General features: G+C 54.9%; 1 non-coding gene across 1 annotated transcript; it reads left to right on the top strand.

Annotated features, from left to right (window-relative positions):
* The first annotated feature begins 12292 nt into the window (after window positions 1-12292).
* On the top strand, window positions 12293-12420 carry LOC142604681 (U6atac minor spliceosomal RNA). Its single transcript, XR_012838530.1, has one exon. It is a non-coding gene; the product is annotated as a U6atac minor spliceosomal RNA (small nuclear RNA).
* Window positions 12421-13261: the final 841 nt, after the last annotated feature.

The raw sequence follows: 13261 nt of genomic DNA, 5'->3' as shown, positions 1-13261 counted from the left end.
AGAAAGATTTCACGTTATTGCATTTGACAGTTCTCATTCCTCAGGCACTTTCTTTTTCCTTCCTCAAAGGAGGGGAAAAAATATCAAAGGTTTCAAAACCTGAGCACCTTCTGAGACTGCAAAATGCAGCCCCTTTTCAGGAGAGATGCTCTGAGCAGGCAAGCAGGAGGCAGAGGAGCAGAGGATCCTGCAGTTTGGGAAGAGTTACATTTGTTTGACATTGCATTTGCCTTGGGCCCTCGGAAGATGTTTGCAGTTTTCAATTAATATCTCATTAGTTTGGAAGTAGACGGAGGGGCGGGAAGGCAGGGAGGAGAGGCGGGAAATAAAAATAGTTTCATGGGGAATTCTCTTTAATGACTTTTTAAAAACATGTAATTGAAATCGGCGCTGGTGGAAAACGTTTTAATAGCGCCAAAGCCAGCTGAGGGGAAGCAGCAAGGGATGCTCAGAAAAGCCCCTGTACGTGGGATGTGCCGGGACAGGGCTGAGCCCTGGGGGCACAGGGCTGCCCGGGGGGGCTGGCGTGGGGACGGCAGCGGGAGCGGGACCCGTGGCCAGGGTCCTCTGGTCTGGGCTCTGCAGGTGAGCTGCCCCGGCTGCTGCAAAGCCCCCCGAGAGCCTATCATCGAGTGAGCATTTAATTTCCTTTTGCTGCTCTCCTGAGGTTGAATTTGCAAGTCTGGAACTACTCAGCGATTCCTGCAGCTTGCCTTTGCCTCGCTCGCAGTCGAGGTGCCAGACCCCGCGGGTGCGGGCGGCCACTACTTACCCGCTGCGGTGACACTGGGATGACTTAGGGGGTGGCGTGGGGTGAGGACAGAGCACGGTCTGGACAGGCTCCAGCCCCTCCGTCCCTGGAGGGATGGCTGGGGGAGGGATGGAGCCTGCCCATGCACTCAGGGCATAAAAACCTCTCTGCCTTGCGGTAACCACCCCCAGCATCGCACCTGCCTGCTGGAGGAGAGCCCAGCGCACCTTGGGGGGCACGAGACACACCGAGCATCCATCCCACCGGCCAAATTCACTGCATCCCCATTAACCACACATTCACCAGAGCGGGAGAACTGTTCCCTGAAAGAGGCATCGCTTGCTTGGGTTTCGAGGAGGATCCTGTGGCAGAGACCCCCAGCAGCCTCCGCCAGCCCCCTGCACCCCCAGAGCCCCACGCTGACCCCGCACAGCCATGCCTTCCCGGCCGCCTCGCTGCCAGAGGTGTGCCCTCCTCTCCAGCCTCCGGGCTGAGCGCTTAATTGATCGGATTATCCCTTATTTACTAATTAGCAGCCTTGTGCTCAGACGGCAGGAGCGGGGGCCAGCAGTGCTTTCCCTTTATACCGAAGCAGTTGGTGTTTGACGGCGGCGGAGGCTCCGTCAGCAATTTGCTGTGATTCATTTCTGCCGTGTAGAACTGAAACTTGGCACGGCGCTTTCCCGGGAGCAAAGCGACGCCGCTGGGAAGAGGCAATGCCAGACTCTGCCCACCTTTTAACTTGCCTTATTTTTCCTTATTCCGCACCAGGGTTTGGTTTTCTGTGTTTAACGAGCTCTGCAATTACCATCAGAGATAAAGTCTGCTGCTCTGTGTAGGTAGCACTAATACGGGTCTAATTGAGAAGATATAACCCAAGGGGAGGGACACGACACCGACATCCAGAAGACCTGGCTTTTGTCCCGAAAGAGTTTTACCCACTGCAGGGACACATCCTCTTGTCCATCACCCTCCCCTCTCCTCCACGCTGCTGCCCGCACTGCGATCTCTCGCTCTGGGTGTTCATCCATCCCCTCCCGTCGGGATCAATACTCACTGGCTAATGCCACCAGCCGTCAGGCGAGTGAATTTGTGTCCACATGCCTGGGGAGAGGCAGAGTACAGGATTAGGCCCACTGTGTCACCAGATGGCATTTTTATTCCCCATAGCTCTTAATTAGTAAGAATTTGGGGACTTGGGAAAAAAAAAAAATCACCTGGCACCATAGTGTCCTCCCTTTCCTCCCCTTGTCTGCCGTTATTTTCCTGCCACCCTGCCAACCGCCTCTGCTGAAGGACAGATAAGAGCAAACTATGACGGAAATATCCATCCTTTGCAGCAGAACCTGTGAGGTCAGCGAGAGTGGCCCAAGGGCGTAAGATGCTAAAACAACAGAGTCAAAGGAAAAGGCTTAAGGGTGTGTTGCCAGGCTGGATAAACCAGACAACTGGGGAGGAGGGACACTCAAATCCACTGATGATCCATTAGCAGACTCCATAAGGAGATGTGAATCTAGCTTCTGAGCCAGAGAGCACACCTTTTGACTTATTAGCAGCCAAAACCTTATGTGCATTACTTAGAGATGTCCCAGGGGCATGTATAAACCAACGCCTTTCCCTACCAGAAGCCAGTTACACAAAAGGAAAGTCTGCCATAGCAGAACATCTCAAAAAACATCTCCAGGGGTCCAGGATGCTCTGTGCGGGGGCTGTCAGGCATGGAGGGTACTGGGCCAGGATGCTGGGGCTGTGGGATGCACACGGTGCCCAGCATGGAGGACAAGCTGCTGCCGTGTGGCTTCATCCCGGCGGTTAGACACTGTGACACGGCCACGGTGCCGCCAGCTCCCCACTGACCGGGAGGAGATGCCAGTTGGGTACCGCGGGGCAGGTCCTCCCCACGCCGCTGTGTTTGCTCGCCTGCCAATGGATCGATTGTTCTCAGAGATCTCTGGGCTGTATGTAGGTCAGGCACATCGCTGGCTCCAGCACCGCCATGAGGTTATTAAAATGAACAAGGATCCCCCCCTCTCCCTCCATTCAACCCCACCCACACCCCCCCCCGATGCCCAGCCCTTGGCAGAGGGCAGCTTTGGCTCTTGTCCTAGAGAAGAAGAGCATTTCTTTGAGGCTTTGGGCTCATTTGAGCAAAGCCAGCGTGTTTGCAGCTCCTGGACCAGTGCAGACGCTGTGCCCTGTACACCCCCCTGAGCAATGAGCTCCCTGTTTGTCTGTGCACGAGGAGAGCTCTGCGCCGGGAGGGGAGTGGGCAACATGACCCAGTTCATGGGTTTTCTGTCAATACGGCTGGCACTGCTCCCTCTCGGCTGTGTGAAATGGATGGGCTGAACCAGCTCCCAGAGAAGGGGATTTCTCTGCCGGGGTGCACTGTAGCATCCCCCGGGGCAGGCTGGGGAGCCCCAGGGGAGGAGCGAGCTGGATGTCCCACGTGTGGTTTCTCCCCTGATTGTCTCTCCATGGGAGGGGAGCAGATAAGAGACATCCTAACCCTCAACCTTGGCAGCCTCTGGCTTTGGCCACCCAGCTTTGAACCCCCCCAGAAGCCTTTATCGCTCAAGGAGGAAACCCAAATCCTCTGGGAACTCGGGTTCCTCCTGGGCTCACTAGCTGGAGAGAGGGGAAGGCATGGTAAAAGAGAGAGAGCAAGCAGAGAAGAAACTTTCGCAAATAAAAAATATTCAGTAGTTTAGAGCAAACTTTGCACTAGCTGAAGATTTGACCTTGTGTTCTCTCCTAGGAACAAACAAGAGAAGAATGAGGATCATATTATTTTGCCTGAAATTTGGAGTGGATCAAACCCCTGCTGTTCCGAGCTCCTGCAATGCATGGCTATAAACAACATGCATTTCCGGAGAATGAATTAAACAGCGAGCCTGAGTGCTGACTGTATTTTAAGAGATGTTTATTTGTCCTCACTGCCTCTCTATAAAGACTTGCACAAGGACTTACTAAATTTTAACCCCACATTGTTCCTGGGTAAACACTGCCCTTCATCCAACGCGACGAGTGCTCGCAGCCGAGATAAGCACACGTTAGCTCGCTTTGTCAGGAGCGCTCGGCCTCTCAGAGTGCTCCCGAGGCAGCCCTGGGCATCAGCGCTGCACGCAGAGCCTGCAGACCCCAGGGCAGCCCCGCTCCTTCCCCACTGCCTGCAGACCTCTAACAGCTTTCAGCATCTTTCTGCCAAAAAGTTGTTTGCAAGAAGGTGGGGATGACCTTGGCCTGCAGAAGTGTGGCTGAGCCAGTAACGTACATCGCGGCTCCTGTCCTCCTTATTTTACGTTATGGAAAGGGAAAGCGTGAGAAAACATGAATGCTGGCCAAAGAGCCGTGCTGTGACTCCCCAGCAAGTCGAGTCCCAGGGACAGCCTTGTTCCGAGGTCCTCCTACCCCAGCTCCCACCACCACATGGAGCAAGTGCTGCGGTGGGTGCGTGTGCCGTGGTCCATCCCTCACCATGGCCCATCCCTTGCCATGGTCCATCCCTCGCCGTGGTCCACCCCTCGCCGTGGTCCATCCCTCGCCATGGTCCATCCTTCGCCATGGTCCATCCCTCGCCATGGTCCATCCCTCGCCATGGTCCATCCCTCGCCGTGGTCCATCCCTCGCCGTGGTCCACCCCTCACTGTGGTCCATCCCTCGCCGTGGTCCACCCCTCACTGTGGTCCATCCCTCGCCATGGTCCATCCCTCGCCGTGGTCCATCCCTCGCCGTGGTCCATCCCTCGCCTGCCCTTCCTGCAGGCAGCAATGGAGAGTGAAGTGTTGAGAGCTTCCTCCTCCCAGATTTGCACTCCTTCACAGCCAGGATCACTGGTGAACACACAAAAAAGGCTAAGGGGAATTAATACCACCGCATACTTTCTGTCTTCTTTGCTTTCCAGAGTCGGTACAGCCTGTGATTTTGGACCATCCGCTGGCAGCCAGCGGGGTGGGGAGTTAGGTCTGCACAGCCGTTGGCATTCGAGCAAGAGCAGCCTGGAGTGCCGTAGTTGGGGGTGGGGGAGATGGGTTTGCTCTTCATGAGGGAAAGGCTGAGTAACCAGCACGAAAAGCAGAGCTGGGCCAGCTCTCCCTGCCTTACCAGGAGCCCCCGAGAAGTCTCCATCTCCTGCTTTTGGGGTGCTTTGGGGTGTTTCTCCCACTTTGGTGAGACATAGCCACAGGATGTAAGATGCTGAATGTGGTTCTCCAAAAAGAAGAAGGATCTGTGCCTTGTAGAAACATTTCTGAACTCATGTTTGTTCCCTCTCCTGGGTCTGGGCAGAATGTCAAAGCCTGCTCTGAGTTGGAAATATTTTAAGACTAGCACTCACTGGAGACTGAAACAATGGCAATTCTTCAGCTACTGAGGCTTTTATAAAAGGGCTTTTGACATAGAGGCTGCTTAGGGTTGGGGGTTTTTTGTAGTTGTTTTTTCTCCCGGAAAGTATTGTGCTAGCGTCCGTATGCGTGTTTGTGCGCACAGTTTCGCGCGTGCAAAATAATCTCTCGGCTTTCAGCTGGGCCGTTCGTGTGAATGCCCACGAGGATGCCCGCAGGCCTGCTAAAACGCAGCCAGCCCCGGCGAGGAGGGAGGACGCGCCGCTCACACGGGATGCCACGCAGCGATGCAGGAAGAAGACATTTTAGAGTAAATGTCAGCTTTTGCGTTTCTGGGTTTGGGGCTTTTTTTAAACACGTGGGTGGGACTTTTAATGCCCAGATGAAGCTGAGACAGTTTCAGTCTCCAGGGCTTATCCAGAAGATTCACACAAACACTATGGAAAGTGTCTCTTTGCTTAGGAGGATGAAATTTGACACTGCCGAGATTTTAACCCGGTATTCCAGCAAGGAGCCTCAGTGGTTAGTGTGTCATATCTGATAAAGGCTAATCAGCCCTCCTTCAGGCACCGTTCAATTCTTATTTTCATCTGCCTCCCGTGCATATTGCCTTATCTATGATACGTACTCACATGCAGGCAAACCAGCGCAAACTCTGCTCAGCTCAGCTCTGGTCTTCCCTTGACGCAAGACCAACAGGCAAGGAAACACGTGAAGAAGTACACGACGGACCCCACGACCAGAGCCTTTGCAAACAGCCCAGGCAGCTCCCAATAAGACCTTCAGCATTGCCTGGAAAACAGCAGTGCCCACCACCAGTCCGCACTGGTGCGGGGATGGGATCCCAATGGCGAGCGGGTTTCCTGCACAGCCCCGCTGTCGGGTGCCTGCCCCGAGCCCGGCATCCCCTGGCCCCGGTGCCTGCCCCGCTTCTGCTGTCCAACCAAGCCTCCTCTCCCTGCTAGGTGGCTGAAGCCTCCTCAACAATTATCCCAGTTGCTGTTTGTTCAGGCGATGTGGATTTAGCTCTCCAGCCTCATGTGTAGTGTGTGTATAGGGAAAGATAGATTGCTGCTACTTTCCAGTATAAATCACATTCCTTACAACACTCCAAAGTAGCATTTTCAACCTCAGGGTGCTAATAGGATCCAGCAGGAGAAAGAAATGTCAGCTAAGTAGCAGGCGCTGTTTGGAGAGTGCAATGGAGCTGATCCACAGCCCCGGGGCAAAAAGAGCAATCCCAGGGCAAAGGTTAAAGAGTTCAGGAGCACTTCAGCCTACTTAATTGCAACAGGCCTCTTACACAGCGCAAGATGGATGACTCAGCCGGGCAAGGGGGGCAGAGAGGGGCCAGGAGCATCACCAGCTGGAGGCGGGCGGGCGGGCGGCTGGGGACCGAGGCGGAGGGGACAGCGATGGAGGGGACCACGGCACCTCCTCGCCTCTCGCTTCCCCCCAGGATGCTGCTGGACGGCAAGGTGGCCCACGCCACACCACGACCCCCTGCCACCAGCTCCGTCCCTCCCCTGGGAGCCTGTCCCGATAAATGGGAATTAGCAGATCGGGCCGATGCCGTGGAGGTTTTGTCGCAAGAGCTCAGCACAGGACTCGTCCAGGCAGATAAATAACCGGTAGCGAGAATAACTCCAGCTGCCAAGGAAATGTTTCTTGCTCCCCTGAAAATCCTAAGGAAAGCTTTAAGGGGAAAGAGGGGGAATTGGTTAGTGTTGCCGTTCTTGTCATTTTCACAGGATTTGTTTTCTGATTTCCTTTTATTTTTAATCTTCAGAATCTGAAAATGTTTTTTATCAGCCCCAAGGTGCTTCAGATATAATATTTTTAGTAAAGTTTTGACTTGTTTTCTGACACACAGCTGATAAATGTCATCAAAAGCTGATGTTTTGCATGGAAAAGGTCTTTTGAAATGTTTTTATGTAAAGGAAAAATTAGAATAAAAATATTTCATTCATTTCTCATCAGCAACGTTTATGCTGTTTCCCTGGTGATAAAAGCACAAGGCTGGATCTTGAGACAGATGCACTTAATTCACAGCTCCACCGCAAGCCCCCGCGATCACCTTGAAAAGCCACTTAGGCTCCGATCCGTATGGGATGAGATTTTTCTGCTAAAGCTCCCGTTTGGCCTCTTCGGTTGGGATAACGCCTGGAAAAAAACCCCGTTCATTCCACGCAGGGACCCCGTTCCCCACCCCTTCGCCCACCCATCCCTCGGGACCCCGCTGGAGGTGCTGTCCTGCTCCGTCCCTGCATCCCGAATCCCACCCGGGCGGGCCGGGGCTCCCGGGCGGCGGAGCGAGGGCCGAGGATGCCCTCTCGTGGGAAGAGCCGGGCAGAGCCCCCACGGGCGGCCGTGGGTACCCCTGGCCCTGCGCTCCCCCTGCCCCAGCCTAGCGCGGGTACCCCCAAACCCCCCGAGCGCGGAGAAATGTCCCCCATCCTCCCCGGGATGCAGCCCTGCCGCCGGGGCATCACCGAAACCTCGCCAGGGCAAAGCATTCGGCACTTTTTATTGAGGCGAGGGGAGAGGGGGGCTTCCCCCGCACCTGTAAGGGCAGGGACGGGGCCATCCCCGCTCCTGCCCCCGCTCCCGAGGGTCCCAGGGCCGCCCCAGCCCTGGGCGCTCAGGAGAGGAGCAGGGCAGCGAGGACGCAGGGCAGCAGGAGGCAGCCGCCAGCGAGGCCGGGGGGCAGCCGGGGGGCTCTGGGGGAGCCGTTGCAGAGGTCTGTGTCGCAGCAGTGGATGCGGACCCCCGGCAGCTCCTGCTGCTGGCAGTGACGGGAGGTGGCACAGCCGCTGGTCAGCAGGATGCCCAGGACCACTGCAAAGAAAGCACAGCGCGGGACATCAGGGCCAGGGGGGTCGCGTCCAGGGTGGGGGGTGACGCCCTGCCACCTCGCACCAGGGCCAGGCCCCGTTTGAAGGCTGCGAGGTTTGCTTTGGGGTGTGAGCATCACCGGCTCGATCGGGCACCCCCTGCGACTGCAGCCCCAGACTCACCGCTCTCTGTCTTAATGCAGAACCGGTGTTTGAAGCCCTGGTGGGAGTGGGAGCAGGTGATCACCTCTGGGTTGGAGCACCCCATGTCCACGTTTTTGGTGCCAACGATGATGTTGCAGCCATAACACTGGAGTCCGGACGCTAAACAAGAACCGTATGAAACACAATTGGATTTTTTTCAGGGGGAAATACTTCAACTCCTTCCTAGCTGCTCTCTAACGACGGCTTTGCAGCGCTCTCTGCCTTGCCAAGTCAAATTAAGCACCGAGCCAGGGCCCGAAGCTGTCTGCCACTTGTTTACCCAGTGGGCCCAAAAAATATAAAAGCAACTCCCGCTAGAGGTCAGTGCGAAATCAGAGATTAGTCGGAGATTTGAGCTGGGATAAATAGTGGGAACAAGGGAGCTTTGAAGCAGGGCTGGTAAAGAGTAGGTGAAACCATCTAGCCACGGACGTCACCAAGCCAGGGCTCGGCCGCTCTCTGAAACAGCTTTTGCCAAATTCCTCCAGTTTCAGCAGCGCCTGTATTGGAGGCATTCACACGGGAGGGATGGTTTCATCGGCGTGGTTTGATTTTCTCCCTGCATGCGGTCCTGCTTTTATCGCAGGGTCTATCAGGGAGGCAAAACAACTCAGAAACAGAAGGGAAATCCTCGTTCAGAGCAACAGCGAGCCAACGTGCCTGCGACCCCAGGACAGCGGCATTGGTGTGTGTCCCCAGAGCTTTGCACACTGTGGCAGCTCAGTCCTTCCCTGCAGGGTCAGCGACTGTGTTCGAGAATTGTTTGCCATAGACCAGAATGGGATTTAAGGCATTTCTGAGGTTTCTTTAAAAAAAAAAAAGCCTTCAAAGGATATTCATTTACATCACCCACAGAGTCTAAGGCAAACGCAGTACCTGATCTCTGCGTCGATTAACGACAGCAACAGAAATCACGCTGCGCTTACTGTTGCCGTTACCTTTCCCTGCCTCTGAATGCCGACCCAGAGCCCTTCCCGACCCCGGCCTCGCCTGCTCCCACAGGATTTTCAGGAGCTGGGCGAGCACCCTCGCACAGCCGGGCACAGTGAGGGGAGTCCCTGCCCCAGCAGCACCGGGGAAGGGGAGCCCAGGGGATCCCTGCTCCTGGCCCACGCGCCCTCGTTTTGTACAAAACCCGGTAACGTTAGCTCCTTCCAAACCCCACCAACACACGGCAACACGCAGCTACATCGCTTGGGGCGGGAATGCCCCAAATTCATCCTGAGGACAAATCACACCTTAACAGCCAGGATTGGAGGAGGATGTGAACGACCGTAACTCCGAAGCACGGGCACGCTCCGCACCCCGGGAACAGCAGCACTTACCCTCTGGGAGGACGAACACCACGGTCATCAGCGAGAGGATCCCATGGGCACCTCCAGGCATGTGTCCTGAGAGCATGGGGGTCAGCTCCCAGAGCCTGCCCGTGGCTCGGAGGACGAACACCGGCGTCTGGTGGAGCGAGCAGAGACGTCCTCTCCTCCCGGCTCCTTCCCCCAGCTGTGCACGCCGCTTGATTTTCACCTGCAAAACCCTCCACCAGAATAAAGGGAGATGCCGTCGGTGCAGCAGAGATCTGGCTGCTCCCCACTTCTCCAGCCAGCCCCGTGGCGCCCAGTCTCGTTATGTCGATGCTTAATTTCTCCCTTTTCCTCTTGAGAAATTCTCCGATTCTTTCAGTTCATGCACAGACGTGAGTGCGTATGTGCTACCCTCAGTTATTTCTGTCCTATTTCCTCTGTCCACGATCACTTCCCATTAATACTACCGTGCAGCAGCTCTTGGAGAGAAATTCTCCCTAATCAAGATTTAGTTTTAAATCCACTTCGAAATCCTCTAATTCAGTTGGATTAGGCAGAAGGGGTTTGGGGAGATGTGTGGTTTTACTTTTTTTTTTTTCCCCTCCTCTTTTTCCTCTCTGAGCTGCCTCGTCTTCACGAACAGACCCACCGGCTTTCTGTGACATATTGTGCTATTTAAAGAGGGCAGGAATAATTTTATTAAAGAGAAGCAGTCAACTAATTTTAAATCCAAGGCGTGAGATTCTCTAACAAAGTACAGCCCTGGGGATAGCCGTGGGGTTAAAGGGAAAACCTGAAGGAGACAGAAGTGGGTTTGAATATAATGTATGCATTTGCATACAAGAAAATAGTTGCGTTAATAAAGCAGCGAGAGGCCAAACGGGGCCACCCCGGGCTTGCATCGGCTCTGGAGGGAGGGACCCCGGCTGGGGCTGCTCAGGGATTGGGAAGGGGCTGGGGGCACAGCGGAGGAAAGCACCGAGCCACGATGGCTCTGATCCTCCGGGTCCAGGGTCGGACCCACCGCCACCGGGGCCATCACGGACGTCACCGGCTGCAGGATCAGGCCCCCAGACCTGCGTTGGCTCCTCCACCGCTGTCCCCACAAGCAAAGCCCCAGCTCTCAGTGGAGCTAATGGGACTTATAGAGCTAATGCTTACTAATAAGAGAGCGCGACTGAATGCATGGGATTAAAAAATTAAAATGACAAAATAAGCCGCTAATGTAGCCCATCCAACAACCGCCTGCTAGCAGCACCTGAATCCCCGGCCCTGGGCAGACCACGGGCACCTCCTCTGCCAGGCACAGCGCCCGGCCAGGCAGGGGCTTGGACTTAAACTCCACACAGCATCTTCGTTCGCAAGCGTGCTTGTTAACATTTCACTGGGAGGCAGCACAAACTTGTCCAAGTACAGGCGTCTACAGCTCAGGAGGGGCAATTAGCACCTGGGAGAAGTGCCTAAGTAATGCAGCTCATTTATTCAAATCACTTAAACCACCCACGGTGTCTCGCTTGCCTCAAAACAATGTGATTATAACAAACGTCTAACACAGCAAAGCCTGAAAGCCTCGGGGAGAAGGGATAAAATGCAGGAAATGGGATTGATTTAAACGCATGCATAAATCAGAGCATTCAATAAGGAGGGGAAACTAACTTTTAATCCCTTAATAAACTCATCGGCATCCGGAAGGGGCGGCCAGGGGCAGCCTGGGCTCTGCTGCAGCGATTGCAGCAGCTCTGCGCAGCCGGTGGGCCCGGGGCCGCGCACACCTCTGGGCACAGCACCCGGCTCCGCGGCCGCATCCAGCCAAGCGGCTCCTTTGCGAGCGGCACACGGCACCGGCTGGGCCTTCCCGCAGGGAACCGAGCGGGAAGCGCCGGGAGAGTCGGCGTGGCCAACGGACAGCACGGTGCACGAAACCCAGCGCCGGTGGGAGCAGCAGCAGGATGCTGGGGTGGGTAACCCCAGTGGGAACATCACCCTGGCCCCAAACCAGCTCCCGGGGCCGGTTTGAGGTGCTGCTGGGTGCTGGTTTAGCCAGACGTTTGGTTTGGGTTTAGTCCCTCGGGATGCAGAAGGCAAAGACCTTTAGAACAGGGAAAAAACCCAAAACACCCAACCTCTTTGACTGCTTCCACATCTGGAACCAGCGTACGTTTCTTTTACCTTGTCGTTAGCTCTGGTGCGTCTCTCTCTGAGAGATTTATCGGCCCGGGGGCACCGGGAACGCGTTCGAGCAGCCTTCCTCCCCGACTGAGGGAAATTTGATTAGCAAATCCCCCGGTACACTCGTGTTCCCACTTAAACCTTCAGGAGAGCCAGAAAGACGGCTAAACCCTGCGCAGATTAGACGGGTTCGCCTGCAAATCCTGCTTTAGAGCTCATCCCCAGGGCAGGCAGAGCTCAGCGCACGGCGCCCACCCCCGCCCGACGCGGGACTCGAACCCCTGTCCTACGGCCCTCCTGCCGCCATTAGCGAGGCGGAAGCAGCAGTGCCCGCCCCCGGTAAACGCGCCCGCTGATTGGCAGCGCGCCCGTTCGTCAGGGCGGGGTGCGCAGTGGGCGGGGTTTGGACGGCAACGGCAGGGGGCGGTCGACGAGGAGCCGGCTGCTGTGCTCTGATTGGTTGAGAGTAATGAATATATTAACAAGGCGGAGAAAAGAGCGCGTCAGTGCTATTTTAACGGGGTTTTCAGGTTCTTTTTACTTCTACGGGGAGTTAGAGTAAAAAAATCTTGTGGATGGCAGAAGGAGATATCAAATAGAGCAGAAAGAAAACAGGAAGTTTTACTCACCCTGTCTTCATAGAAGTAAGATGACAGAGGTTTAAATAGCAGCGGACGCAGGCGCGGTTCCGTGTTGTATGAAAGGAGAGAAGGTTAGCACTCCCCTTGATAAGGATGGAAGGGGCCCTCGTGGCCTATACAACACGCATACGGTTAAGGCACTGCCACCTACTTCGTGGCATCTAACCATGTTTTCTTTGTTGTGTTTCTTTTTTCTCAGCTCCCTCCAGTTCATTTTCTTCACCCAGGTTCTCCTTTTGCCCCAGCCGAAGAAGCACCCAGCACAGCAGAGCTCTTTCCCTCAGCAGGTTGCGACATGCTCAAGCCTGTACCTAACACAAGCAAAGCTACGTCTCTCCTTCTGCAGGAGGGTGAGCCAGCCCAGCCCTCACACTGAGCTAGTCCTGACCCCCGAACCACCCCCGACACACCACCCTGGATATAACCATAGCGAAGTAGAGCTCATGCCCACAGTGCCCCGGCATCATTCCCAGGTGGGATACTATGGACTTAACCACAACCTTTACAAAGGACAGCTGGATGAGTAGATCCTTTACAGCGGGGCTCTTCTGTTTGGGGGAAGAGAATACCTCTGTTCAAGAGATTTCCTTCTGATAGCTGGGAAACCATCTCCCTTCGCCACATCTCTGTGGCTCAGACGGCAGGGAAAGCCGTAGCGGAGCTGGGCAAAGCCGCTCGCACACAGTTACTATGCCACAAAAGTAGCACAGGTTACTACGGGAAGTACTACACTACAAAACATTACTGAATCTACGTGAAAAAGCTTTGCTGGAGTAATATACCAGCTTCTCCACACTGGTAATGCAGCACAGCCACATCTTGCATTGAAAGGTTCCATTGGCCTGTGAGAAAAAGACTGGAAAAAAAAAAAATGATGAAGAAATTGGTTATTTCAGCAGTGACACTCAGTAAGTCTAGAGACACAGTGTCCCTCCCTGGGGGTAATGAAAAACCTCAAAGACAGTGATATCATCAATAGCAATTCGAGCACCAGCTCAACATGAACTCTATTTTTACA

Source organism: Balearica regulorum, chromosome 20 (assembly GCF_011004875.1).
Source record: "Balearica regulorum gibbericeps isolate bBalReg1 chromosome 20, bBalReg1.pri, whole genome shotgun sequence".
NCBI classification, from domain to species: Eukaryota; Metazoa; Chordata; class Aves; order Gruiformes; family Gruidae; genus Balearica; species Balearica regulorum.
The sequence above is the reverse complement of the archived record's forward strand: the minus strand, read 5'-3'. Positions and strand labels throughout refer to the sequence as shown.